This window comes from Camellia sinensis, chromosome 6 (assembly GCF_055761805.1).
Source record: "Camellia sinensis isolate YWXY chromosome 6, ASM5576180v1, whole genome shotgun sequence".
NCBI lineage: Eukaryota > Viridiplantae > Streptophyta > Magnoliopsida > Ericales > Theaceae > Camellia > Camellia sinensis.
In genome coordinates this window covers 142,000,270-142,026,608 of record NC_138966.1, presented here as the reverse complement: position 1 = coordinate 142,026,608, position 26,339 = coordinate 142,000,270, and the positions used below count along the sequence as shown (strand labels likewise).

Sequence of the window (26,339 nt, the reverse complement as noted above, 5' to 3'; positions counted from 1 at the left end):
CAAATACACATAGTAAGAAAAATTATGATTTTTGTTTAAAAATTTATGAATTTTTTGTGATGAAAGTTATGAATAGTAAAGTTATGATGTGCACTTAAAAATTATGTATAACTAAAATTATTCTTTTTGTGATATAATTTATGAGAAGCAAAATGTTATATTTTTTATAAAGAAAAAAGTTACACTTTTTATAATAAAAATTATACATTTTGTGAATTAAGCTTTTTGCATAAGGTGCATAATATGTGCACCCCAAAGAGAGTGCACATAGTAGCCTTTTCCCAATGGTAACATTGAATATCAATGGAATAGTTGGTACATATTTAATTTCTCTAACTATATAGTTATTTACTAAAATAAATTAATTGAATTTTACATTAAAAATGATACTCAACAATAAAGGCTATGTGAACCTTTCAGGCTTGGGTGAATTGTACTAGTGTCAGAAGTGTGAGTTTGAATTTCTGTCTGTGTATGAGTTTGCGACTTACCTACATGATTAAGTGACTCTATTGTATAGCACCACCTAAAAGTGATCTTTAAAATCTTGACTGCTTAGAATTTAACCTCAAAAATCACCTTTTTTTGGTTTGGCCAATACCTAATTTTGGAGCAAATGTGAATTATTGATTCATTTCTCAATACAACTAAACCACATGATGCAAAATCACTATCACTGCATATTATGTGACTCACACTTTATCCATTTTCAGCCATTTGGGTCAGCTCATGCACCAATTGCGGCAAAATGGTGGACTTTTAGCTCATCTCATTGGTCACTTGGCCGCAAAGTGCCCAAAAAAAAATTATCTAGAAGGTTCAGTGTATATTAAGGTCTTGTTTGGTAAATATTAAAAAAGTCAAAAAATTAAAAAGTTACTATCCTATTTAAGTCACATCATCTTATTTAAGTCATATCACCTCTCTACCACATCACTTCAAACCCAACTCATATTTCATAAAAAGTCAAAAAGTGCACTTGTTTAGAACATCTCAAACAACCCCTAAATGTTGTTTGTTCTTTTATTAATGCTAGATAGATACATATTTATTTGTTTATTTTAATTTATTCTCCTATTATTAGTAGAAAGGTTTTATAACCAAATTATTTAACATTTTTCTTAAATAAAAAGGATTATATGTATTATTAGTTTATTAAATAAATACAGAGTCACGTAAATGAGTGAGGGTTGTGGGATTGCATGTAGATGGTGCAGCCATCTAGTTACGAGTCATGAGCCAGTGACCTCCAGAAACAGGTCAGAGTGGGTGTCTCATGCCATAGTTGTTGATTCAACAGACAAAAGAAAAACAAATATCTATGTATTATATAAATAAAAGGAGATTTTTAGTGAGAAGTTTTGGGAGAGTTTTAGGCTTTATTTGGTAAAATTTTCTAAAATTGATTTTACTCTTACATATAAATGCTATGTTTGGTTGAAATTTTCAAATCATGATTTTCTTAATATCTCATACTATTTTTTTTTTATTTTCTTAATTTTAAACAATTAAAAAAAATCTCTATTGGCTAACTTTCATTTAACCATGTAAAATAAAATTCTAATTAGTGTATTATTTATTTGATAATCTCATATTAGGAGAAGAAGGAAAAAGTGAGATGTTTTACTTATATAAAGTGAATCTTATACTCATATTTAATATTATAGTGTTGTGCATGTTTCAATTCCATATAGTTTAAATTTTTAAATAAAATTTTAAAAATTTAATTAATTAATTTGTGTAAATTGGTTGGTCTTTTGACCTAACCGATTAGGCTGAATCATTTTTGATTTGATTGATTTGTTACTTTAATCATGATTTTAGCGGTTTTATCAAAATATAATAGTTTAGATTTGTTTGATGGAGGTTTCATCAAAATATAATAGTTAGATTTGTTTGATTTGAAATAAACTAAGATTGCTTGATTATAAATATAATGGTTAATCTGATTAAAGATTGAATGATTAAGATTGCTTGATTATTAATAAATTTTCCGTCTAAACAATTATTAACTTTGATTTTATAATCCCACATCGGGAAAAGATGGAAAGAGTGAATTGTTTCACTTATATAAAGTAAATTTTATACTCCAATTTAATATTGTAGTATTGTGCATGCTTCAATTTAAAAGTTGATTGGTCATTTGATCTAACCGATTAGATTAAATCGTTTTCGGTTTGACTGATTCACTAGTTTAACCACGATTTCTTATATTGATTTTCTTAATTTTAAACAATTAAAAACCTCCAGATTAGTTTCCATTTAGCTATATAAAAATAAAACTTTAGGTTTCGTTTGGGAAGAAGGGTTGGGTTGGGTTGGGTTGGGTTTGGGGTTATTTTAGCCACAAAAAGACAAAGTAATCTTTTTAGTCAAATAAGACAAAATATCACATTCAACCCATAATCACTGCATTTTTTTTCTCATAAAAAGTCAAAAAAGTCAAAAAGTTCTTCCTAAACGAGGCTTTTTAGCCCCAAGCCAAAATAGCCAAAAAATCAAAAAGTCAATCCATTTCCCAGACGAACCCTTAATTAGTCTATGATTTATTTTACAAGCTCATATTGGGAAAAGAAGGAAAAAATAAATTGCTTCACTTGGAAAAAGTGAATTGTTTCACTTATATAAACTAAATTTTATACTCTCATTTAATATTGTAGTGTTGTGCATGCTTCAATTTAAGACAGTTTAAATTTTAAAAATTAAAATAAAATTTAAAATTTTTAATTAATTAATTTTTGTATAAGTTGGTTGGTCTTTTGATCTAACCGCTTAGATTAAATTGATTTCAGTTTGACTGATTCACTGGTTTAACCGCGATTTCCCATACTGATTTTCTTAATTTTAAACAATTAAAAAAACCTCCATTGATTGACTTTCATTTAACCATATAAAAATAAAACTTTAATTAGTCTATGATTTATTTTACAATTCCATATTGGGAGAAGAAAGAAAAAATGAATTGTTTCACTTATATAAAGTAAATTTTATACTCCCATTTAATATTATAGTGTTGTACATATTTTCATTTAAGACACTTTAAATTTTAAAATTAAAATAACATTTAAAAGTTTTAATTAATTAATTTTTGTATAAGTTGGTTAGTCTATTGATCTAACCGATTAGATTAAACCGTTTTTGGTTTGATTGATTCACCGGTTTTACTGCGATTTCTTATACTGATTTTTTTTTTATTTTGAACAACTAAAAAATCTCCATTGACTAGTTTCCATTTAACCATATAAAAATAAAACTTATGATTTATTTTACAATCCCATATTGGAAGAAGAAGGAAAAAGTAAATTGTTTTATTTATATAAAATGAATCTTATATTCCTATTAAATATTATAGTATTGTGCATAGTTCAGTTCAGGACAGTTCAAATTTTAAGATAAAAACTCTAATTAGTTTATGATTTATTTTATAATCTCACATCAGGAAAAAAAAAGAAAAAAGTGAGTTGTTTCACTTATATAAAGTGAATCTTATATTCTCATATCTATATACTATTGTATACTCGTGCCTGAAGGCACGGTGTAAATAAAAATAAGTGAACAAAAAAAAAAAAATTAAATAAATAGGGAGGAAACTAAAAAAGGGGAGAAAATAAAAAAATAAAAAGAAAAGGAAGTGGGTGGAATCATGTGATCATTCATGAGATTATTCATGGAATTATGGGAGGGTGGGTGAAAAAAGGAAAAAGTAAGAGAGAAAAGCCAAAAAGTAGGATACATCACAGCCGTTATTTTGTAATTTGAACAGATCTGAGCCGTCCAAATGTCCTAGTAGGACAAAATGTGTATAGAATAAATTCAAAAACTATCATGCTTTATTATATAGATTATATAAGGAAAATGGTTTTTAGTGAGGAGTTTTGTTTTCTTTATTTTCTTAATTTTAAACAATTAAGAAAATTTGCATTAGCTAACTTCCATTTAACCATATAAAAATAAAATTCTAATTAGTCTATAATTTATTTGATAATTTCACATTGGGAGAAGAAGGAAAAAAATGAGTTGGTTTAATCATATAGAGTGAATCTTATGATTCCATTTAATATTGTAGTGTTGTGCATATTTCAATTCAAGACAATTTAAATTTTAAAATTAAAATAACATTTAAAAGTTTTAATTAATTAATTAATTTTTGTATAAATTAGTCATTTGACCTAACTGATTAGGCTTAACTGTTTTTGATTTGCCTGACTTGTTGGTTTAACCACGATTTCTTATACTGATTTTCTTAATTTTAAACAATTAAAAAAATTTTCCATTGACTAACTCCTATTTAACCATATAAAATAAAATTATAATTAGTTTATGATTTATTTTATAATCCTCGGGAGAAGAATGAAAAAGTGAATTGTTTCACTTATATAAATTAAATCTTATGCTCTTATTTAATATTGTAGTGTTGCACATAGTTCAGTTTAAGAGAGTTTAAATTTTAAAATAAAAACTCTAATTAGTCTATGATATAATTTATTTTATAATCCCACATCGAGAGAAAAAAGAAAATGTGAATTGTTTCACTTATATAAAATGAATCTTATACTCCCATATCTATATCTATCTATACTATATATTAAGCAAAAGGGGGTTTTTAACCCCAAGCCTTGTGGGAGCTCCAATCTCCCAATCTAAATTTTCTGATTTTAAAAAAAAATCTTAGCATTTATTAACTTCTCCCAACTCCCAAGTCTTACCCTCATAATAATACTTTAATGCATTAAGTACAAGTATAAAAAAAATTCTTTGAAATCCAACACATATGAATTCCTTGAAAAGTCCCGACACATATGATTATTATCCCTCATAATAACACTTTAATGCATTAAGAACAAGCATAAAAAAAATTCTTAAAAAAACCAACACATCTATCTATATTTATACTATATATTAAGCAAAATGAGATTTTTAACCCCAAGGCCTGTGGGAGTTTCAATATCCCAATATGAATTTTCTAAATTTTTTATTAAAAAAAAAAAACTCAGCATTATTAATTTGGTCAAAATCTCCTGATCAGCATTTATTAACTTTTTTCAATTCACGTGTCTTTCCACATGCCTACATTTATTGATTTGGTCAAAATCCCCTGATCAGCATTTAAAATCCCATCATACAAATAATTATAGATACAATCTGTGTATAATTACTGTAGTATCTTTTTCAACTTCTCTCATACACTATGGTTAGTGATAAAATTGTTAAATTATTTTTATAAAAAATCTTAAAAAACATAATTTATATATTAAAAAAAATCTAAAATAAATATAAATATCTATAATTATCCCGTGCATAGCACGGGTGATAGGCTAGTATATTATATAAACAAAATGGGATTTTAACCACAAAGGTTTGTGGGAGCTCCAAATTCCTAACATGAATTTTTAGAATTTTAATATTTTTAAATAATTAAAAAAACTTTCTATTGGTTAACCCAACTAAGAAAAAAAAAAAATCTAATTATCCTTTAAATTTGAATGAAAAAAAACCCTTTAATTATGCTTTAAATTTGAATGAAAAAAATAATAATTTAATTATCCTTTAAATTTGAATTTAAAATTTTAAATATCCCACTAATATAGAAAACCATGTCAATTAAAAACATAAAAAAATAAAAATGATCTATGCTTAAAAAAAAATCTATACTTTTGAATTTCAAAATTCAAAAACATATATCCCACTTAATATGAGAAGTATTGATTTCTTCCAATATTTCCTTCCTAAAAATGATAAAAGACCTTTATCTTTAGAAACCCTAAACAACCCAAAAATCCAATGTAAGCAAACTCCAATTCAATCTCTTTCCCGAGGCCAACCAACTCTATACAAATCTATGTGTGTAAAAAGGTTAGTCTCTCTTAATGTTTATAGTCTAAGTTTGAAATAGTTGAAAATTGAAGAGTAGTGTTGAATTATGAATATGTAATTGTTATATATTGAACCATGTAAATTTATCTATACATATATGTATACGCATGTATTTACTTATCTTTGTTGTTCTCATATGTACGATTTTATAGATAAAAAAAAAAAATACAATAATCATAAAAGCACTACAAAAATTCCTAAAATTAAAAGGATTTTTTTTGTTCATTTTATTTATTTATTAGTATTTGTATATACAACACATCAAATTATTCATTATTTTATATGAGTAGAATTCGAGTTTATTTGAGAATTTATGTCAGCTCAACTAATTTATTATCAATTAATGCTTAACCATAATTTTAATGGCCAAACAATGGGATGAAGGGTGGAGGCAACTTGAGATTAGAGAAGAGGGGTTGCGGGTAGAGGTAGAGGTCGACTTGGAGGAAAGGTAAGGAAATGGAGTTAAAAGTAAGGGTGATCACGTAATAAATGTGCTTTAAATAAGAGTCGATGTGGTCAACAAAGAGAAGATGAAAATTAGTGAGATAATGATTGGTGAAAGGTGGAGACTTGACAAGTGTTTTCAGGGCATATCATGCTACTCTTAGAAATGAATAGTTAACAAATTTATAAATCAACGTATAAGATAGTCACATGTATAATCATTTGATAAGGAAAATTATATACAATTTTTTTTCTTCATAATAACTCATTTTAAATCACAAAATCCCGTGCATAGCACGGGTAATATGCTAGTATAAATATATAAAAAAGCTAAAATATTAAAAAAAAGAAAAAGAAATTATGACTGGATTTTTATTCATAAATCTTATTTCATGCAATTTTATTTCATTAGATCTCGTCATTTTTTTTTCTTAATCAATAGTTGTTTGGAAGACTAAGGCCTCGTTTGGGAACAGGCTAATTAGTAACTTTTTGGCTATTTGGCTAAAAAGGTAGGTAAAAAAAACTTGTATGTTTGGGATGACTTTTTGGCTAATTACGAAAAGATGTGCAAAAAGTAGAGAGAAAAGAGAATCTTTGGCTTTTTGGTATGGATTGTTGACTTTTTGGCTAATTTAGTAACTTTTTGGCTAATTGGCTAAAATAGCCTCTTGCCAAATGAGGCCTAAGTCATTTTTTTAAAAATTTAGCAAAATTTTATATATTTTTACCCTTATTTATGTGCAAGAACAAATCTAAAAAAATAGTCAACATATGTAAATAATAACTATTATTTTTTTATGTTTCAATTCCATAACTTTTGATGTATTTTTGATAATTTTATATTTTTAAAAGATCTATCAAACAAGATCTCAATTGAATATAAAATTATGTAAAAATAAAAAAAATATAAAAAAAACTTTACAATTTTTTCAATTTCTAGTATAGCATAAAATTTCATATATTTGAAAATGTAAAATAAAATAAATTTTATAGTATCATATCAAGTCTTAAAGATATTTTATAAAGTTCATAAATTTTTGTAATTTTACAGAATAAAATATGTGAATATTCACACTTGTTATGAATAAGAATAATGTGAATGAATAAGAAAAATATTATCACTCTGTTTGGCTTCAGTTTTCAGAATTCACTTTTGAGAAAATTCTATATTTTCGTTTTCCATATTTTTTTATTTTCACTGATTTTTTTTAATATTTTAAGCAATTTCTTTTTTTTTAATTTTTAGACACACCTAGCATAAATATATTTTAAAAATATAATATTTGTGAAATCTTTAAAAAATTTACTAAATACCAAAAATACAAAAAAAAAAATGAAAATTCAATACATTTTTTGTATTTTTGTATATTTATTAATTTTTTAAAATATTTTTTTACAAATATTTTACTATTTAGATACATATAAGTATGGTGCATCTAAAAAGTAAAAAAATTGCTTAAAATTTAAAAAATATTCACTAAAAAAAACACGAAAAATAAAAAACTCAATTTCTAAAAAATTGAATTCAAAAAACTGAATCCAAACACACTGATCATTTTTTTTTGAAAATTGTGAATATTCACAATAATTTTTACACTTTTTAAAAATTAACAATATTTATTTACTAAAAGTATGAATATTCACATTTATAATTATCACATTTCTTAGAAAATTCACACTAAAGAGATTCACATTATTATCTAACTATAGTTTTTCTTTTTTTCTCAAAAATATAGATTTTGATAATATATAAAATCAAATGACAAATTAAATTGAGATTCCATTTGTCAAATTTTTGGAGATACATTGAAAGAGGATTTTTTTTGATCCTTTTGAAAACTATGAAACTAAATGAAATTATAAATTATGAATAGGACCAACTAAAATACAACTTGTAATTGTGAGATATTTGAGAAAAAATCCCAACTATGAATATCATTACTTTAAAATATTTGTTAGATTTTTAGAATATTCATCGATCTATCCACATTTTCAAATAAATATATTATCGACATTTTATAATTTATCTATATTATTAATAATGACATTAATATACTCAAAGTGCTTACATTATTCAAAACCTTATTCCTTACTACGGCTATCATAAAAATTCACATTTATTTTGAAAACATATATATATATATATATATATATATATATATATATATATAAATATAAAATATTAATATTCATTTTGAAAATACAATGTATTTAAGCTAATTGAGAAATGAAAAATATTTAAGATTTACAAAAAAAAAAAAAAATCCAATAATTATACCTACAATAATATAATATTTATTATATATAATAATAATATAAGACTTCACCTCGTTACCACATTATTATAAATAAATTTATAAATTATAAATGTAGGTAGGTAATATTATTCTTGAAATTTAGGGATTTGAAAGTTAGAGATTTTAAAAATTTTATCAAATATTTTACATAAGTGTAGAATTCACATAAAATTTACATAATATAAATTTCATAACCATATAAAATATTTTATAAAAAATTTAATAAAATTTTAGAATCTCTAATATTTGTTTTGAAGGCAAGTGGTTTTGGGGTTAGAATAGCCACAAAAAATAAAATAGGCTATTTTAGTCATAACAAACAAAACATCACATCCAACCCATAATCATTACACTCTTCTCTCATAAAAAAAGTCAAAAAAGCTAAAAATCTAAAAAATCCTTCCCAAACCAAGCTTTTTAGCCCAGGCTAAAATAGCTAAAAAAGTTAAAAAGTTAAAAAGCCAATTCACTTCCCAAACAGAGGCAAAGTCAAATAAGGAAAGCTGGAGAAACGGCGACGTCTCAACTCCCGTGGCCTATGCGATTCAATTCGTTACATCATGGGACCCACGGAGAGAGAAGGTACCTCACGACATTTTTTTGACTCCCTTTTTTAATTAAAAATTAATAAATTACTAATTAATAGTTATGATTGTGTTACATAAAATTATATTTAAAATGTGATATAAATATCGCATTATTGAAAGCAAAAATTCCATTATTTTGTCCCCAACATTAGGTAATGTGAGGTGTGCGTGATATTTTGATTTTTGATAAGTAATATTATGATGAACATTTATTTTTATATTTTATCGTATTATTTGAAGTGTCAATTTAATTATCAACACTATATTAAAAATATATGTTAGTAGTGTGACGAGACCCATTCATTACAAGAAAATGTACCTTTGCCGACTAATTTTGGCAACTAAAACATTTTTAGTCGCCAAAAGTATAATTTTTGGCGACTAAAAATTAATTTTGTCGTCATTGGTTCAATATGTAGCTACTAAAATATTTTAGTCGTTAAATATTTATAATTGGCAACTAAATTTCAATTCGGTAGGAAAAATTTAATTTTTTAGCGACTTAATAGGATATTAGTCGCCGTTAGTGTACATTTTAGGCTAAAAAAAATAAATTTAATCTGTAATATTGCTTTTTCCCGACTAAAATATAAGTTAGTCGCGAAAGATGACATTTCGCGACCAATATTTTCATCGCTGTTGAGTGATATTTGGCTACCAAAGCATTATAGTCGGCATAATTTATTCCTTTCCCGACTAAGAATAAAATTAGTCGCTAAAAGGTTGAAATTTCAACGCGCACCACTTCTTTTATTGCTGTGCGCGCGTTGATCTGCTAGGCAACAGTGTATCACACACAACTTCACAACAGTGTATCACACACACACCTCACCAAATCTCACATAAATCAGCCCCCCTCACCGTAGCCTACTGTACGGGCGACATTGCGACGGCCACCGCCACTGGCGCAAATCACCACCGTCGCAGCCGCACATCACAGTTTTTCTCTCTCACTATCTTTGTCTCTGTCTCTCTCTCTCGCTTTCGCGCTCTGCTTCTCAGTCTGTCTGTGCGTCCGTCTCTCGCTCTCTCGCTCGAGCTCTCTCACACAGTTTATCTGTCTGTCTGTCTCTATCTTTTTCTCTCTCTCTCTGTCTCCCCTTTTCTGTGTTTTCCCTATTTCTGACATTGTTGCTGTAGGGTTCATTCAAATATATGGTTGTAATTGATTAAAAATTTCTAACATGATGTTTAATGTGTGTATGTCTGTGCATATATAATGCTTTGTACACGTATTGCAGGCTTCTCTCTCTCTCTCTCTTGCTCGACCTCTTTCACTCACAGTCTCTGTCTATGTCTGTCGCTCTCTCTGTCTCTCCCCCTTTTCTCTGTTTCCCCCTTTTGAGTGATTTACTTCTTCTGTTTTCTACACCTGCTTTGAATAAAGGCGCTTAAGGTTTGCATTGATTTATAGGATTTTCAAATTTATATCTATTTGAAAAATGACTTATGCCATTGATTTTCCTTTTACTGTCTTGTTTCACCACCTACTTGGATATACTTGAAAAATGACTTATGCCATTGTTTGATGAATAATTATTAAGAAACTAGTGAACAAGAATACCCGATGACATTAAACAATGACTTATGTCATGGCTCACATTATCATAGTATATTTTCACTTTGGTTGTTCAAATATGAATTTCAAGCAAACAAGATATAGAAGAGGTTAATGCAGTTTATTTGAATTGTTTCTTATTATTATTAATTATGATAACATATTTATTAAGTAAAAATAATTTAAATAATTAAAAAAATAATTGATTATCTCTAAATGTTTAAGGAATGATTAACTTTTAACTTATAATAAATTGTAATAAGCAGACTCAAACACAATGGTGGTGGCTCTGTCCTCAAATCACTAGAATTAGACTAAGAATATTTTTATTTTGCTATCCCTATACTCACGACCATTAGAGTATTAAAACTTTTACTAATTTGCAACCATATAGATACTATAAGATATAGAGATTTAACTATAGAGAATCATATATACTATAACTAACTCACCTTTCATTTTGTTCTGATATAGCTGGAAGTATCGACATAAACATGCATATAATTATAAATTTTACGATGAAATATGCATATGGTGCTCTTAAAGTCGTGCTACAGGGGAGATTTAATATAGGTTAAGTCAATTCTATTCAAGATCACTATATCAACATGTTACGTTGATATTCTTAACAATGATTAATTGCACAAGTCAGTGAATTAGAATCATCTATTTCCTTGAAAAAGATGAAAGAGAAACCTAAACTCCATAATGAATGGATTTATCATCATTATTATTATTATTTTATTTTTAGCTAAAGTTATTTGAAAGGAGTGATGAACTGATGTTGATGAATGATCATTTCAACTTTAAGTCTAAAATAGCAACAAAATGTGAGAGATCGATGATTTCGATGTGCTTATTCTTTTCTTAGAATATATAAATATATGTGAACACAGAGAGTGAATTAAAATGGGCATCAACCCCAATTATCATTAATATTAGTTCTCTTCTCTCATAGGGGACAAAACCAAACACCACTGTGAGGAAAAATTTCAAACCTTTTGAGATATACATATGCTATATCTAAAAATGAGAGAATCCAAGCTTCCATTTGGCATTTACTCTTAAATTAACATTTTTTCGTCTTCATGGATGCAACATTGCAAAAGCCTAACCAGATTACATTGTTGAAGTTTAGCAATCAAAGTCACTTCAGTTTTGAATTCACTAAGACCTTGTTTAGCAATCAAAGTCACTTCGTCTTCATGGATGTAATATCATGTTTTTGGCGACTAAAAGTTTTGTAGTAAAAAAAAAAAAAAAAATCAAACATTTGGTGACTAAAAGTTTTGTAGCCAAAAGAAAATCAAACATTTGGCGACTAAAAGTTTTGTAGCAAAAAAAAAATCAAACATTTGGCGAATAAGATATTTCGTAGCTAAAAACAAAAGTTGAAGAATAAAAACACTTTTGCCGATTAAAAATTTAGTACCCAAAAATGTGAAAGTTTAGGCGACTAAATTTTTAGTAGCCAAAACAAAAACTATTTGCCGACTAAAATTTTAGTAGCAAAAAATGTGGGAGTTTAGGCGACTAAGTTTTTAGTAGCCAAAACAAAAACTATTTGCCGACTAAAATTTTAGTAGCCAAAACACTAGTATTTACTTTAGGCGACTAATATATTTAGTAGCTAAAAACTTTTTCCGCAACTAAATCTTTGGTTGTTAATAATAATTGAGGCTTTTGGCGACAAAAAAATTGGTCGCCGAAAATGTATTATTTAATTTTTTTCCAACATTTTGGCGATTGAATATTTAGTCGGCAAATGAATACATTTGGCGACTAAAATAATTTTAGTCGCCAATTAGCTTTCCCGACAACTCTTCGGCTACTAATTCTGCGAATTGACTTTTGACGACTAAAAATTTAGTCGCCAAAAGTGAAAATTCTTGTAGTGATTACACCATTATTATATTGACAAATAAAATATGATATAAAAATATAATTAATATTATTAGTCTCTAATTAGTCCAAAATTTCACAGCAAAAAAAAAAAAAAAGGTCCAAAATTCATAATGGGTGACTTATAATAAGGCCTGTGGCATTTTGGTCTCTAATTAGTCCATTCATAAGGGCTCCCTTCAGAGCAACTCATACTTCTACGTGTAATTGATTCTCGAGAATTGATTATGTTTAATGTCATTAGTGTTTGAATGGTGTATTTGAAAAATGTTGTTAGTTATCAAAAGTGATTATACAACTGTTTGATTTTTCTTTTTATTATTTGTAACATGTCCGGGGTACCCTGTGTGCATTAAACAGATCAGACCCTCAATCTTTTTGATCTAGTTTCACTAGTGCAATGTGAAACATAAATGAGAGTCCAAATTTGACAACTTTTAAAAAATCCATTTTATTGCAAAACCTTTTTGCCAAAAAAAGAATGCGTCATCAGATCTAAGAGTCGCCACCTAATATTTTTGGGAAATTAGGAAACCCATGACTCGTGCCAAGGCCACTGTTTGTCATAACCAAAGTTGTCTCGGTTCGGAACCTTAGATATGAGAGTGGAAGGTCATTAATTGAGCACCCCCACTCACCCGATCAAGAGATCAGCCTTTTATTAAACCATGATATGAATTTTATTTATTTTATATGTTCATATTTTGATTATTTAATGAATCCTAAAATCACTATGTGAAGCATACAAGAATAGACTGTCATTTATTTTGGAATAATTTAATTTTATGTAGTTTTGAAAGAGTTTTGGAGATGTACAACCCAAATAAATTGAGTTTATAAATATGAAAATCAACACTATTCCAAATTAAGCGACATAACCTTCATCCACTGGCGTTCATATAGTTATATCAAGTAAGCAAGTAGCCACATGGTAGGATACTTAAACATAATAAAAGAAATGCACACAAACGGGATGTTAAAGCATAAAAACTTACATATTTACCGATGTCCCTCAAACAGCTACAAAACAAAGTTAGTAAAACGCGCACGATCTTATATACAAAATCCTAATACCATTCACTCATGAGATGTAATTAAAGATTTGGCTTCTAAGATATGACATGTGAGTCATCTCAAGAATATGAGGTAGCGCACATAATCACATAGGAATTGATTAAATCCACAAATGCAAACTTAGCCGAATTAAGATGCATGAAACATAGATGCAAAGCATGGATATAACGACAATAAAATAAAATAAAATAAATATGATACATATTTACAAATAAGGAAAGCAAGTAAAAGAACGAGATAGAAAGAAGTGGGGCGATAAATTATTACAACACTTTGAATAAATTATTACAAACCAAATTAGAGGGGAGTGAGGAGAATATTACAACAAAATAAAAACTTCACAATACACTCAAAATAAAATAAACAAAAGAGAAAAAAAAGTTTCATGTGCCTTGGAAACCACCGGAAGTTGGTTAACATTGGAAGACAACGCTGTCCAGTCCAAAAGAAGCTAACCAGCCGGCCTAGCAAAACCTGTCTTATTGCGAAATCAAGAAAAGGAACAAACAAAAAATATGTAGGTGGCTCAACTAACCATTACCGGTTAGATTAAAAACAAGAAAATAAATATAAGATGAAAAAAAAGTGCAAACTTACAACAAAACTAACATGAATCTAAAACATGAAAACAAAGATAAGGTAGAACATGCAAGATTACAACAAAACTAATATGAGACTAATACAAGAAAAATATAAGTTAGGAAATGCAAGATTACAATGTAATTACTATGAAATTAAAACAAGAAAACAAATATAAGATAGGACATGCAACATTACAACAAAACTAACACGAACCTAAAATAAAAAAAGCAAATATGAGATAGAACATACAAGATTACAACAAAACTAATATGAGACTAATACAAGAAAAATATAAGTTAGGAAATGCAATATTACAACACAATTACTATGAAACTAAAACAAGAAAGCAAATATAAGATAGAACATGCAAGATTACAATATGAACTTAAAATAAGAATATAGCGACCCCGGTTTTTTTCCTTTTGGTTATTGTATCCGGGCTTAGGTTCCTTGGGTACTCTCAATGTATAATTGTGGTTTTCATCCTTTATTTTCTCTTTTGAGTTATCGGATGTGTTGGGCAGGTTTGTTTTGTTTTGGTTGGGTTTTGAAACCAGGGGTTACTGTCCAGAATTTGGATTGGTCGCTCGAGCGAGAGTTTGGTCGCTCGAGCGAGGGTTGAGTTTTGTGTCTGGTGGCTCGAGCCAGGGTTCCTTCGCTCGAGCGAGCGTTTGCGTTTCGTTTAGACCTGAGAGCAGTGTTTCTTCGCTCGAGCGAGATGTTCTTCGATCGAGCGAGGCTTTCCTGTGTCTGGTCGCTCGAGCGGCCAAGTCTTCGCTCGAGCGAGCCTGTCCAGTTTAAATAGGCAGCAGCGGGTTTTGATCAGTCTTTTCATCCTCTTCTAGTTTCCAAACCCTAGGTCCGACTTCTCTCTCTCTAAACTCATCTTCTTTCTAGGTTTTCATCTACTTCTAGTGTGAATCCATCTTAAGTTCTTTGTAAGTAAGATAAAGGGCAGTTTGGGCTTCATTCTAATATGAGAAATAGTGGATTTGGAGCACTTGGATTTTGGGTCATCTTCTCCATTTGTGTTCTTCGTTCGAGGTAGGGATTCTCCTTGTTTCTTTTCAATACTTCGTCAATAGATAGACATGTGATAGTTTTTGTATTGCATAAAAATGGTATCATGTTGGATTTGTGAAAATCATTGGGACTGAACCTGGGGTTGGTTGTTGAATTTGGGTTTATTATCATTAGTTGTGGTTTGGGCTAATTGGAGTGTTAATTAGCATGTAGTTGTTGAAAGGAGAGGAAACCCTAATTTTCTTATTTGATTTAATAAATTAATTGAGGGGTTTTGATCTTTGGGCAAATACTTAGGTATTATGAGTCTTAATTGTGGTTATTGTTGTTTGTTGATGTTAATTAGGCCTTTTTGGTCAATATTGAGAAAGAGGAAGGAAAGACCCTAATTTATTGTTTATGACTTAATGTGCATAATTAGTTTGAGATGGCTTTGAAAAGAATGTAGTGAATTTAAATGAAGTATGGCTTTTGTCCATAGGAATGATTTTTGTGAAAACAAAGGAAGTGGAATTCATTTTGTGAAATGGGAAAGGTATTTCGAAACAAGTATAAGAAAATTGGAATGTTGTATCTTGAGTGTTGAACACACTTGTGTGGGGTATAGCTTTAACTACCATGTTCATGTTGTTGCTGAGCTTTGTAATCTCATGTTAGTTGGGTCTGTTAATTGATGTATAATATGCATGCATCTGGAGATTTTGGTCATCGGTGGAGGATGATAAGGTTGTGTTGAATTGTTGTGTATGTATTACACCATTGTTGATTGAACATCATATGTAATGAAATGCTGAATTACATTATATTTGTATACCGGTTGGGGAGAAGAGAGGGGTTGTACTCCAGTGTGTGTGAGAAGATAGGGGATGGACTCCACACACTTATGTGTTCAGCGCTTATAATCAGAGGTATCATACCCTTCCAGCTAGCGCCTGGAGAACTGACGCGCTGATAATCTAAGGTACCATACCCTTCCAGCTAGCGCCTGGTAAACTGGTAGATTGTGGTGAGAAGTTTATCTTTGTTATTGTGGTGAGTAGTGCAGTGTTGTTTTGTTATTGTTTCAGTGTATCTGGAAACATTGTGGATTGTATTTGTTACCATGTTGGAGGGACGAGTTGACTCATTGATTGATTTTATGTATGTAGTTGAGTTGTTATCTTTTCTATAGAGGTGTGCATGGATAATTATGATATAATTGGAATTGCATTGAAATGCCAAATATGTTTTGGAAAGGCACAATTGTTGTATGTGTGGCAAATGGAAGAGTAATGGGCTTAGTGAATCTATTTTTTTTTTCTAAGTAGTTGTTAATGTTATAAAAGATTGGGAACGGGGGTTAATGAAAGGAAAAAGGTAGGATAAATCGCTTATAGCGGTGAATTAAATGATTGTTTTCAAGAAAAGTTCATATATATATATATATTCATATATATATATTTTGTATAAACTGTCACATTATTATTCTAGTATGAGAATGGGTGTTCATGATCATAGCTATCTGTAATGTTGTTATTGTTAAGGAGCATGTTGAGTTCCCTACTGGACTATATGTTCATCCCACGTTGTTGAATCTTTTTCAGGTGTTTAGCAGGGTGTGCTACAAGATTTGGATCTTCTTATTTGATGGCCACGGGGCCTCAGTTATGTTGGCGGAATGCCATTGTTGTAAAGGGTTACACCCTTCTTCTTGTACTTTTAATGATGTAAGCCCAAGGGCAATTTATTAAGTTAGTTCATGTAATATTTACTTTGCATACGAATGAGAGTATTGTTAATCACTTCTACAGATTGAATGTATGAGTTTATTTCCGCATGTTATCTCTGAAATTGAATTAAGTTAAAGAATTTGGTAATGACTCCGAGTAATAAAAGGTGGGGCGTGACAACTTGGTATCAGTGCGAGCCGGGTTTGAATACTTGGGCTCGTGGGAAATGGTTTTTACCACAGTGGGTTTACTACGTATTGTGAGGACGTTGCATATAGATACCATGAGAATTAGGACTTATGTGTTGCATTTATGTGAGCATGGGATTCAGTCTCCTGGATAGTATTCATAGCCAGTGAACTTGCTTTGAGGTCCTTTTGGAAACACGCCTGATCAACGTGGTTTCTGATAGGAATTCCTTGAGAGTTTCGGGATGAGTGGCTATCTTTGTGGACTTGATTCGATTATGTGTTTACATGTTTAGCTGATAATATGCAGTAGAGATGTAAATTTTGAGACTAAGTGTGTCTTGTGACTTAACAGTAGTGGAGTGTGCCTCGGAGAAGGCTATAGTGTTTTGCGCTAAGTGTAATTTACTTTGTGCTTTATAGGATGTCTACACGAGGGAGTAGAGGACGGTTGAGTAGTAGGAACGCCGGGAGAGGCATAGCAGTTCCTTTAGTATCCGCCGTTGCAGCATCGGCTGTCGGCGAGGATGTCGCACGTGAGATTGCGAGAGCAGTGCAAGATGCCCTAGTTCGCACTGAGGGCGGCAACGGGCATGCTCTCAAACTTACTAAGGAGTTTTTCCGTTCCGGCCCACCAGAGTTTGTGGGGGAGGCTAAACCGTTGGAGGCAGAGAGTTGGTTAGAACAGATTACCAAGACTCTTGATATGCTCAGAGTCGAAGATGAGGAGTTAAGGGTTTCTTTGGCAACTTTTCAATTGAAGGGCGATGCGAGTTATTGGTGGAAGTATGCTAGGAATATTGTGGGTAGCACGTGGGTTGCTTTTACCGAGGCCTTTCTGGCCAAGTATTTCCCTCCTTCTGCTCGGGAAAGGTTGAGGGATCAGTTTTTGGAGTTGCGTCAAGATGATACTCCTGTGGCGCAGTTTGAGATGCGGTTTGCTAGCTTGTCGAGGTTTGCTCCAGAGTTGGTGGCAACAGAGGAGCGTCGTTGTTTTGAGTTTGAAAGGCGGTTGTGTTTCGATATTCGGGAAAAGGTAGTTGGATCCTTGTGGAAGGATTACTATACTTTAGTTGAGGCAGCGGCCCATGTGGAGGCCTTGATTGCTAGTAATGATGGGGTTAAGGAGGAGACCATCTCGGTTAGTCATGTGGTTCCTAAGCGCTCTAGGCTCAGTAAGGGGTGGAGGCGGAAACATGCTCAGTCAGGAGCTGGTTCCTTTTCTTCGCCGGGGGTTTTGGATCCTTCTGTTGGGGTTTCCGGGGAGGTGCAAGTTTCATACCAGTCTCTGAGTAGGGGGTCTGGTGGTTGTTTCGTTTGTGGCCAGCAGGGCCATGGTAGACGTTTTTGCCCTTTGCGTGTGAACTCTGCAAGTGTTTCAAAATCTAGTCAGACGCAGTCATACCCGTCTAGTCGGGGGCGGTTTCGGTACCAGAAACGGGCAGGCCAGGCTTCGGGAGCCTCGCGAGGGGCGACTTATTAGTTAGCCCTACAGTGTTACCCTGGAGAGGGACTTTTTGTATGATGGCCGGTGGGGTATCATGTTTATTGATTTTGTTGTTGACTGGTGTACTGTTGGATGCTGAGGCACTATGTTTATGTATCGCATTTGTATGCATAGTATTGTTTGTTTAATCCTCGTGTATTGGGGAGTATGTATGGAATTTCGAACCCTCTAGTATTTATATTGAGAAGTTGTTGATGGGATCAATGATCCTAGTATTGTTGCTTGCTTGGTACTGTATATTGAGTTAGCCTTGTGACGGCCTGTGGGCCTTGTTCACTTTTGGTGTTTATTGGTTGAGAATGGGAATCTGTGAGTGGATGTGATTGATGAGATGGTTTAGAGAATTGCGTGGTATTGACAAGGTTATGTGGGATTTGTGTCTCAGGTTAGAAGAAATGGTACTTGTATGTTGGTTCGTGTTTTGGGCCTTGCTATTCAGTGAGTCCGTGGTGACCCCATCGGTTGTGTAGGGGTAGTGTTTGTATTGTGATTGGTTATCAATTATTGGGTATGGTTTGAGTGGCACATCATTGTGTGGATTACTGAGTGTGGAGTTTATTGAGTTGATTAGTCAGCTCGTTGGTATCGGGTTTTGGGTTGACATTGGTCACCATGAGATTAGCCTCGTTTGTTGTAGACTTTGGGTGTTGATTAGGGGAAAACTGAAATTAATCATCCGGTTGAGTCATTGAATATGACGGTTATTATAATACAGCAATTATGTGTTTTGAATTATCATTGTGAATGATTGGATTTTTTTTTATATACATTATATGTATGTATATTGTTTGGGAGGAGATAGGGGATGGACTCCGATGATACAACACCAAAATGTGTATCTATTGAAAGATTGATATAGCTCATATGCTTATCTATTGTGAAGTGAAAAATGTTTTAAATGAGTTACTATTTCATTTAATTGTTGGCCAGGTTCTGAGCCGGGTGTATGTTATTTAATTGGGTAAGTAAAAAGAGGCGAAATAGAATTGCAAAACCATGAATTTCTTATGCCTTATGTGTTGATAGTATTGTTGTTATTTCTATTAACTATCATTATAGAAATGTTATGTTCTGTGTTGGCTGTGGCATCACTGTGTGTGTGATGGTTGTTGATAATGTTATTTTGGAAAGAATAGGAAAACAAAATTTTTTTTCTAGTGTTTGGGCCATCTAAGGGCGTTGTTGAGAAATTGATTTAATTCAAAGGTTTTGAGGAATTCCAAATGAATCTTTTAGCAGATAAACTGTGGATGATTATGTGTTTTGGATAACACCGTGGTTGAAAAAAAAAAAAATTTATATATATATATATATATATTTATAAAACTATTGAGTTTCGCATGGAAAATGAAAGATTTATTTTGAAATGTCTATATTGAAAATGTCTACATTGTGAAACGTCTCTTGAACAAGAAAGTGTTTTCCTATAATTTGCTCAAAAGATTTGCTTTGGTTGTATGGTTGAGAATTATGTTGTTGAATAGTGACTTAGCTTGTTGTGCTAGTCAGTTGTTGGTCATTGTTTCAGGAAAGGTTTCAGTTGTTGAGGTTTTTGTACCTAAGTGTTGTCATTTGGAATGTTTCCCTTGGTTAGTCTTTTCTCTGGTAAGAGTGGATTAAAGGTGTGTTGTGAGATTAATTTCTTCCTTTGGGATTCGGGTGTTGGGGTTGTGAGATCAGTCGGCTTTGTGTTTTGGCGTACCTTAATTTCGGGGACGAAATTCTTTAAGGGGGGGAGGTTATAGCGACCCCGGTTTTTTTCCTTTTGGTTGTTGTATCCGGGCTTAGGTTCCTTGGGTTCTCTCAATGTATAATTGTGGTTTTCATCCTTCATTTTCTCTTTTGAGTTATCGGATGTGTTGGGCAGCTTTGTTTTGTTTTGGTTGGGTTTTGAAACCAGGGGTTACTGTCCAGAATTTGGATTGGTCGCTCGAGCGAGAGTTTGGTCGCTCGAGCGAGGGTTGAGTTTTGTGTCTGGTGGCTCGAGCCAGGGTTCCTTCGCTTGAGCGAGCGTTTGCGTTTCGTTTAGACCTGAGAGCAGTGTTTCTTCGCTCGAGCGAGATGTTCTTCGATCGAGCGAGGCTTTCCTGTGTCTGGTCGCTCGAGCGGCCAAGTCTTCGCTCGAGCGAGCCTGTCCAGTTTAAATAGGCAGCAGCGGGTTTTGATCAGTCTTTTCATCCTCTTCTAGTTTCCAAACCCTAGGTCCGACTTCTCTCTCTCTAAACTCATCTTCTTTCTAGGTTTTCATCTACTTCTAGTGTGAATCCATCTTAAGTTCTTTGTAAGTAAGATAAAGGGCGGTTTGGGCTTCATTCTAATATGAGAAATAGTGGATTTGGAGCACTTGGATTTTGGGTCATCTTCTCCATTTGTGTTCTTCGTTCGAGGTAGGGATTCTCCTTGTTTCTTTTCAATACTTCGTCTATAGATAGACATGTGGTAGTTTTTGTATTGCATAAAAATGGTATCATGTTGGATTTGTGAAAATCATTGGGACTGAACCTGGGGTTGGTTGTTGAATTTGGGTTTATTATCATTAGTTGTGGTTTGGGCTAATTGGAGTGTTAATTAGCATGTAGTTGTTGAAAGGAGAGGAAACCCTAATTTTCTTATTTGATTTAATAAATTAATTGAGGGGTTTTGATCTTTGGGCAAATACTTAGGTATTATGAGTCTTAATTGTGGTTATTGTTGTTTGTTGATGTTAATTAGGCCTTTTTGGTCAATATTGAGAAAGAGGAAGGAAAGACCCTAATTTATTGTTTATGACTTAATGTGCATAATTAGTTTGAGATGGCTTTGAAAAGAATGTAGTGAATTTAAATGAAGTATGGCTTTTGTCCATAGGAATGATTTTTGTGAAAACAAAGGAAGTGGAATTCATTTTGTGAAATGGGAAAGGTATTTCGAAACAAGTATAAGAAAATTGGAATGTTGTATCTTGAGTGTTGAACACACTTGTGTGGGGTATAGCTTTAACTACCATGTTCATGTTGTTGCTGAGCTTTGTAATCTCATGTTAGTTGGGTCTGTTAATTGATGTATAATATGCATGCATCTGGAGATTTTGGTCATCGGTGGAGGATGATAAGGTTGTGTTGAATTGTTGTGTATGTATTACACCATTGTTGATTGAACATCATATGTAATGAAATGCTGAATTACATTATATTTGTATACCGGTTGGGGAGAAGAGAGGGGTTGTACTCCAGTGTGTGTGAGAAGATAGGGGATGGACTCCACACACTTATGTGTTCAGCGCTTATAATCAGAGGTATCATACCCTTCCAGCTAGCGCCTGGAGAACTGACGCGCTGATAATCTAAGGTACCATACCCTTCCAGCTAGCGCCTGGTAAACTGGTAGATTGTGGTGAGAAGTTTATCTTTGTTATTGTGGTGAGTAGTGCAGTGTTGTTTTGTTATTGTTTCAGTGTATCTGGAAACATTGTGGATTGTATTTGTTACCGTGTTGGAGGGACGAGTTGACTCATTGATTGATTTTATGTATGTAGTTGAATTGTTATCTTTTCTATAGAGGTGTGCATGGATAATTATGATATAATTGGAATTGCATTGAAATGCCAAATATGTTTTGGAAAGGCACAACTGTTGTATGTAGTGTGGCAAATGGAAGAGTAATGGGCTTAGTGAATCTATTTTTTTTTTCTAAGTAGTTGTTAATGTTATAAAAGATTGGGAACGGGGGTTAATGAAAGGAAAAAGGTAGGATAAATCGCTTATAGCGGTGAATTAAATGATTGTTTTCAAGAAAAGTTCATATATATATATATATTCATATATATATATTTTGTATAAACTGTCACATTATTATTCTAGTATGAGAATGGGTGTTCATGATCATAGCTATCTGTAATGTTGTTATTGTTAAGGAGCATGTTGAGTTCCCTACTGGACTATATGTTCATCCCACGTTGTTGAATCTTTTTCAGGTGTTTAGCAGGGTGTGCTACAAGATTTGGATCTTCTTATTTGATGGCCACGGGGCCTCAGTTATGTTGGCGGAATGCCATTGTTGTAAAGGGTTACACCCTTCTTCTTGTACTTTTAATGATGTAAGCCCAAGGGCAATTTATTAAGTTAGTTCATGTAATATTTACTTTGCATACGAATGAGAGTATTGTTAATCACTTCTACAGATTGAATGTATGAGTTTATTTCCGCATGTTATCTCTGAAATTGAATTAAGTTAAAGAATTTGGTAATGACTCCGAGTAATAAAAGGTGGGGCGTGACAAAGAAAGCAAATATGAGGTAGAACATGTAAGATTATAACAAAACTAATATGAAATTAAAGCAAGTGAATAAAAAAAAAAATAAAAATAAATAATTATGAGCTAAACAAACCACTTAGATTACGACATCACACTATGAAATATAAAGTAAGAAAATAAATATGAGATAAACAAACCACTTGAATTATAACAAAACATTATGAAATAAGAAGCAAGAAAATAAATATGAGATAAAAAATATAAGAAAATGAAAGACTAGAAATTCACCTTCCAAAGAAAGGTTGAACTTCTTGATTTCTAAACTTCCTCTTGATCACCCTCAAGTTTAGGAAGTGTGTTCTCAATCCTCAATTTGAAACTAGAATGGAACTCTGGGTATGTATGGTGGAAAAATTGCTAACTCTTTTATTTTTTCTCACTTTCAACAACACTCACTCTTTCCTTTGATCAATCACTACTGAAATTTAGCTACTTCAGAATTTTTGGAGGGGTTTTGGGTGTAGAAAAGATGGAATTTCAGTTTGTATGGAAGGTATGGGGTGTGTATGGAAGATAGGAGTATTTTTGGCTAAAAAACTCAATTTTTCTCTCTTTTTTCACCCTTTTCTCACTCTTTTCTCTTCAATTTCGTGGTCCTCTCTCTCTCTCTCTCTCACAATATGATCATTCTATATAGGCAATGAGGGAGAGTAAAGATAAAAAAGAAGGTGGGAGACAAGGTAGGCGACAAGAATGTGATAGGAGGGCAAATTTTCAAGGTGATTACATAGGATATTCCTTTATGGATGCAAACAAAACCTCTTTTTGACAATGGGGGATGATTAGGTATAATGGAGGATGAGTGGGTGCACTTGAATGGATCAGAAAATAGGTAAATGGGGTGTCCCAACCGAACCAAAACCATGAAAAACGGGGCTGCTGCTGTTTTGGGCCGAGTCAACAAAATCTGCTATTAAGCCCAACTTTAAACGAGCATATCTCCCTTATCCGGACTTGGTTTTTGATAGTTCTTGGGTCTAAATTGAAGCGCCAGAAGTCTAATTTCCAATGGTGATGGCCTCATATCTAAATTCCAAGTGTACAAAGAGATATACCTAATTTAGTGAAGGCTGTTCATTTATTTCTTAAGAATTTGATGCTTATCTTTTCCCTGAACCAGTTTTCTTCCATCCCCTCTTGTTTCGTTCAAATCCAAACCTATCCAAACCTATAAAAAAAGATGTTTTTAAATATATATACATTTTAAAGAGTTTACCTCCCTTCAATTTATTTCTACTTTGACCTTACTTGGTTTATTGAAAAGTGCAATATTTTAATTGAAATGGGAGCCTTGGAACATCGTAGAAACATTTGAAAAAATATTTTGAAAAAAGGGCTTTAAGGTCTAAAATAGTTTGGCAAAAAATGTGTGAAGGTTCGGATTAAAGCTCAAATTCCATTTTTCTTGTTAAGGACTGTTGGGGAACACATTCTGATTGTCATCATCGGGTAATCAACAAAAAGCGCACAACTCTTAAGACTGGTCAAAATGTGGTTTCTACATTATTATTGTTTTTAAAATTGTTTTTACTAATTTTCTCTCTCTCTCTCTCTCTCTCTCTCTCTCTCTCTATTTTTTTTTTGTTGTAAACTCTCCACTCGAAGATAAAGAAGAATGTGGAAGAAATCATTTCACCAAAAAAAATACATTACATGAGAATCACATGACAATTTTCATTAACAAATTTAACACCAGATTAATAGAATGACCATATTGTAACTTGATTAAAACTGCAACAAAAAATTTATTATTAAAATTGAAAAAAAAATATAAAATGCGAGGGTAAAAAGTATAATCCACCTAACATTTTGCTCCACCAATGTGAAATTACAAGATTTTGTTGCATTATTGTTCAATCCACCAATTAAGTTAGTGTTTATCTCCAATATTTTCCTTCTTGAGTGTTGACAAATGACAGGAAACACAATCCTGTGGGAGCTCACATATCCATGTGCTTTCCCATCTAGTCAAAAGCTCTCCTCATGCAAGTAGGGATTCAATAATATTTATGGCTAAAACACATTAGGCTTGGCCCATATGTTATCTCAATTTTCTAAAACACCATACATGAATGGTTGGACCATTGATCACCTAACCTAATTGATTGGTTGACTAAATCATAAGATGCAAACATACTTTCTGACTTATTTTAGTTGTTTTGTTTGGTTAGAGAAGATAAGGAAATGATATACGACATGATTGTTTGCTAGAAGCCTAGCTACATATGACATAGGTTTACTTGAAATCTAAGAATTATCAATTGATTTATAAATTTGAAAGAAAGGCATGCTTTGATGAAGCCTTTAATTCTTAGATGAGAGAAAGGAAGTGATTTCTCATAACAAATGCAAATGTTGTTAAGTTAGTTACCCATCAATTGTTTAAGTTGTTAAGCCATGAGTAGTTGATTTTGAAACAACCATGAACTAACTTCACCAAATGGTTTTGAAAGAAAACACTATGGACTAACTCCCCAAATCAGATCTCTAAGGTAAGGAAGTAGATACACAAGAATATAAAAATATACTGAATTTTTATATTTTTAGTATTTAGTGAATTTTCTTTTAAAAATTCACAAATATTATACTCTTCAATTGTATTTATATTAAGTGTATCTCAAAAATAAAAACTTTACTTAAAATATTAAAAAAATTCACCAAAAATAAAAGACACGAAAAATAAAAAAAAATTAATTCTCAAAAAATTGGAACCAAACAATTGTTTTTTTTATTTTTGTACAAAAATTGTTTTCGAAAACTCAAAAAAAATTGATTTTTTAAAAATATTTTGGTTGAGTTTTCAAACATTTTTTCTTCTTCAAAAAAGTATAAACTAGTTTGATAAAAGCAAAAACCCAAAAATATATTTTTAAAAATTATTTCTGACCCCAAAAAAATAAAATCATATGAAAATAGTGACTATTATTATTTTTTTTCACAACCATTTTTTGAAATTTTTTCAAAGATTAGATTCACACTCTTAAGACAGATATATGTAACATATAAAGTTGGATTCATCTAAGGGGGTCCATTTCTTCTTCTGTCAATGGGGAAATTATGCAAAGTGGTGATGATTTTCAATTCATCCACAGACATTAGCTCTCTGATCGGCCCAAAGCCCATTGTCTCGGTTTTTCTTGATAAAATGTCATCAATAGTTGGCCCATTAAGGGAAATTGAAAGGTGTGTGGCTGATTCTCTGCACCTTATTGAGATGGTGAATGTTGATGAACTCAACCTTATTCAAATAATAAAGCATTGTGTGTCTACGAATAATTCTATCATTGAATTTGT

At 31.5% G+C, this 26,339-nt stretch overlaps 1 long non-coding RNA gene across 1 annotated transcript; it reads right to left on the bottom strand.

Moving 5' to 3' along the window:
- Window positions 1-13,982: 13,982 nt before the first annotated feature.
- Window positions 13,983-23,650, bottom strand: LOC145792411 (uncharacterized). Its single transcript, XR_014331815.1, has 2 exons — window positions 23,274-23,650; window positions 13,983-14,216 (listed from the first exon to the last, which is right to left on the bottom strand). It is a non-coding gene; the product is annotated as an uncharacterized LOC145792411 (long non-coding RNA).
- Between the last annotated feature and the right edge of the window lie 2,689 nt (window positions 23,651-26,339).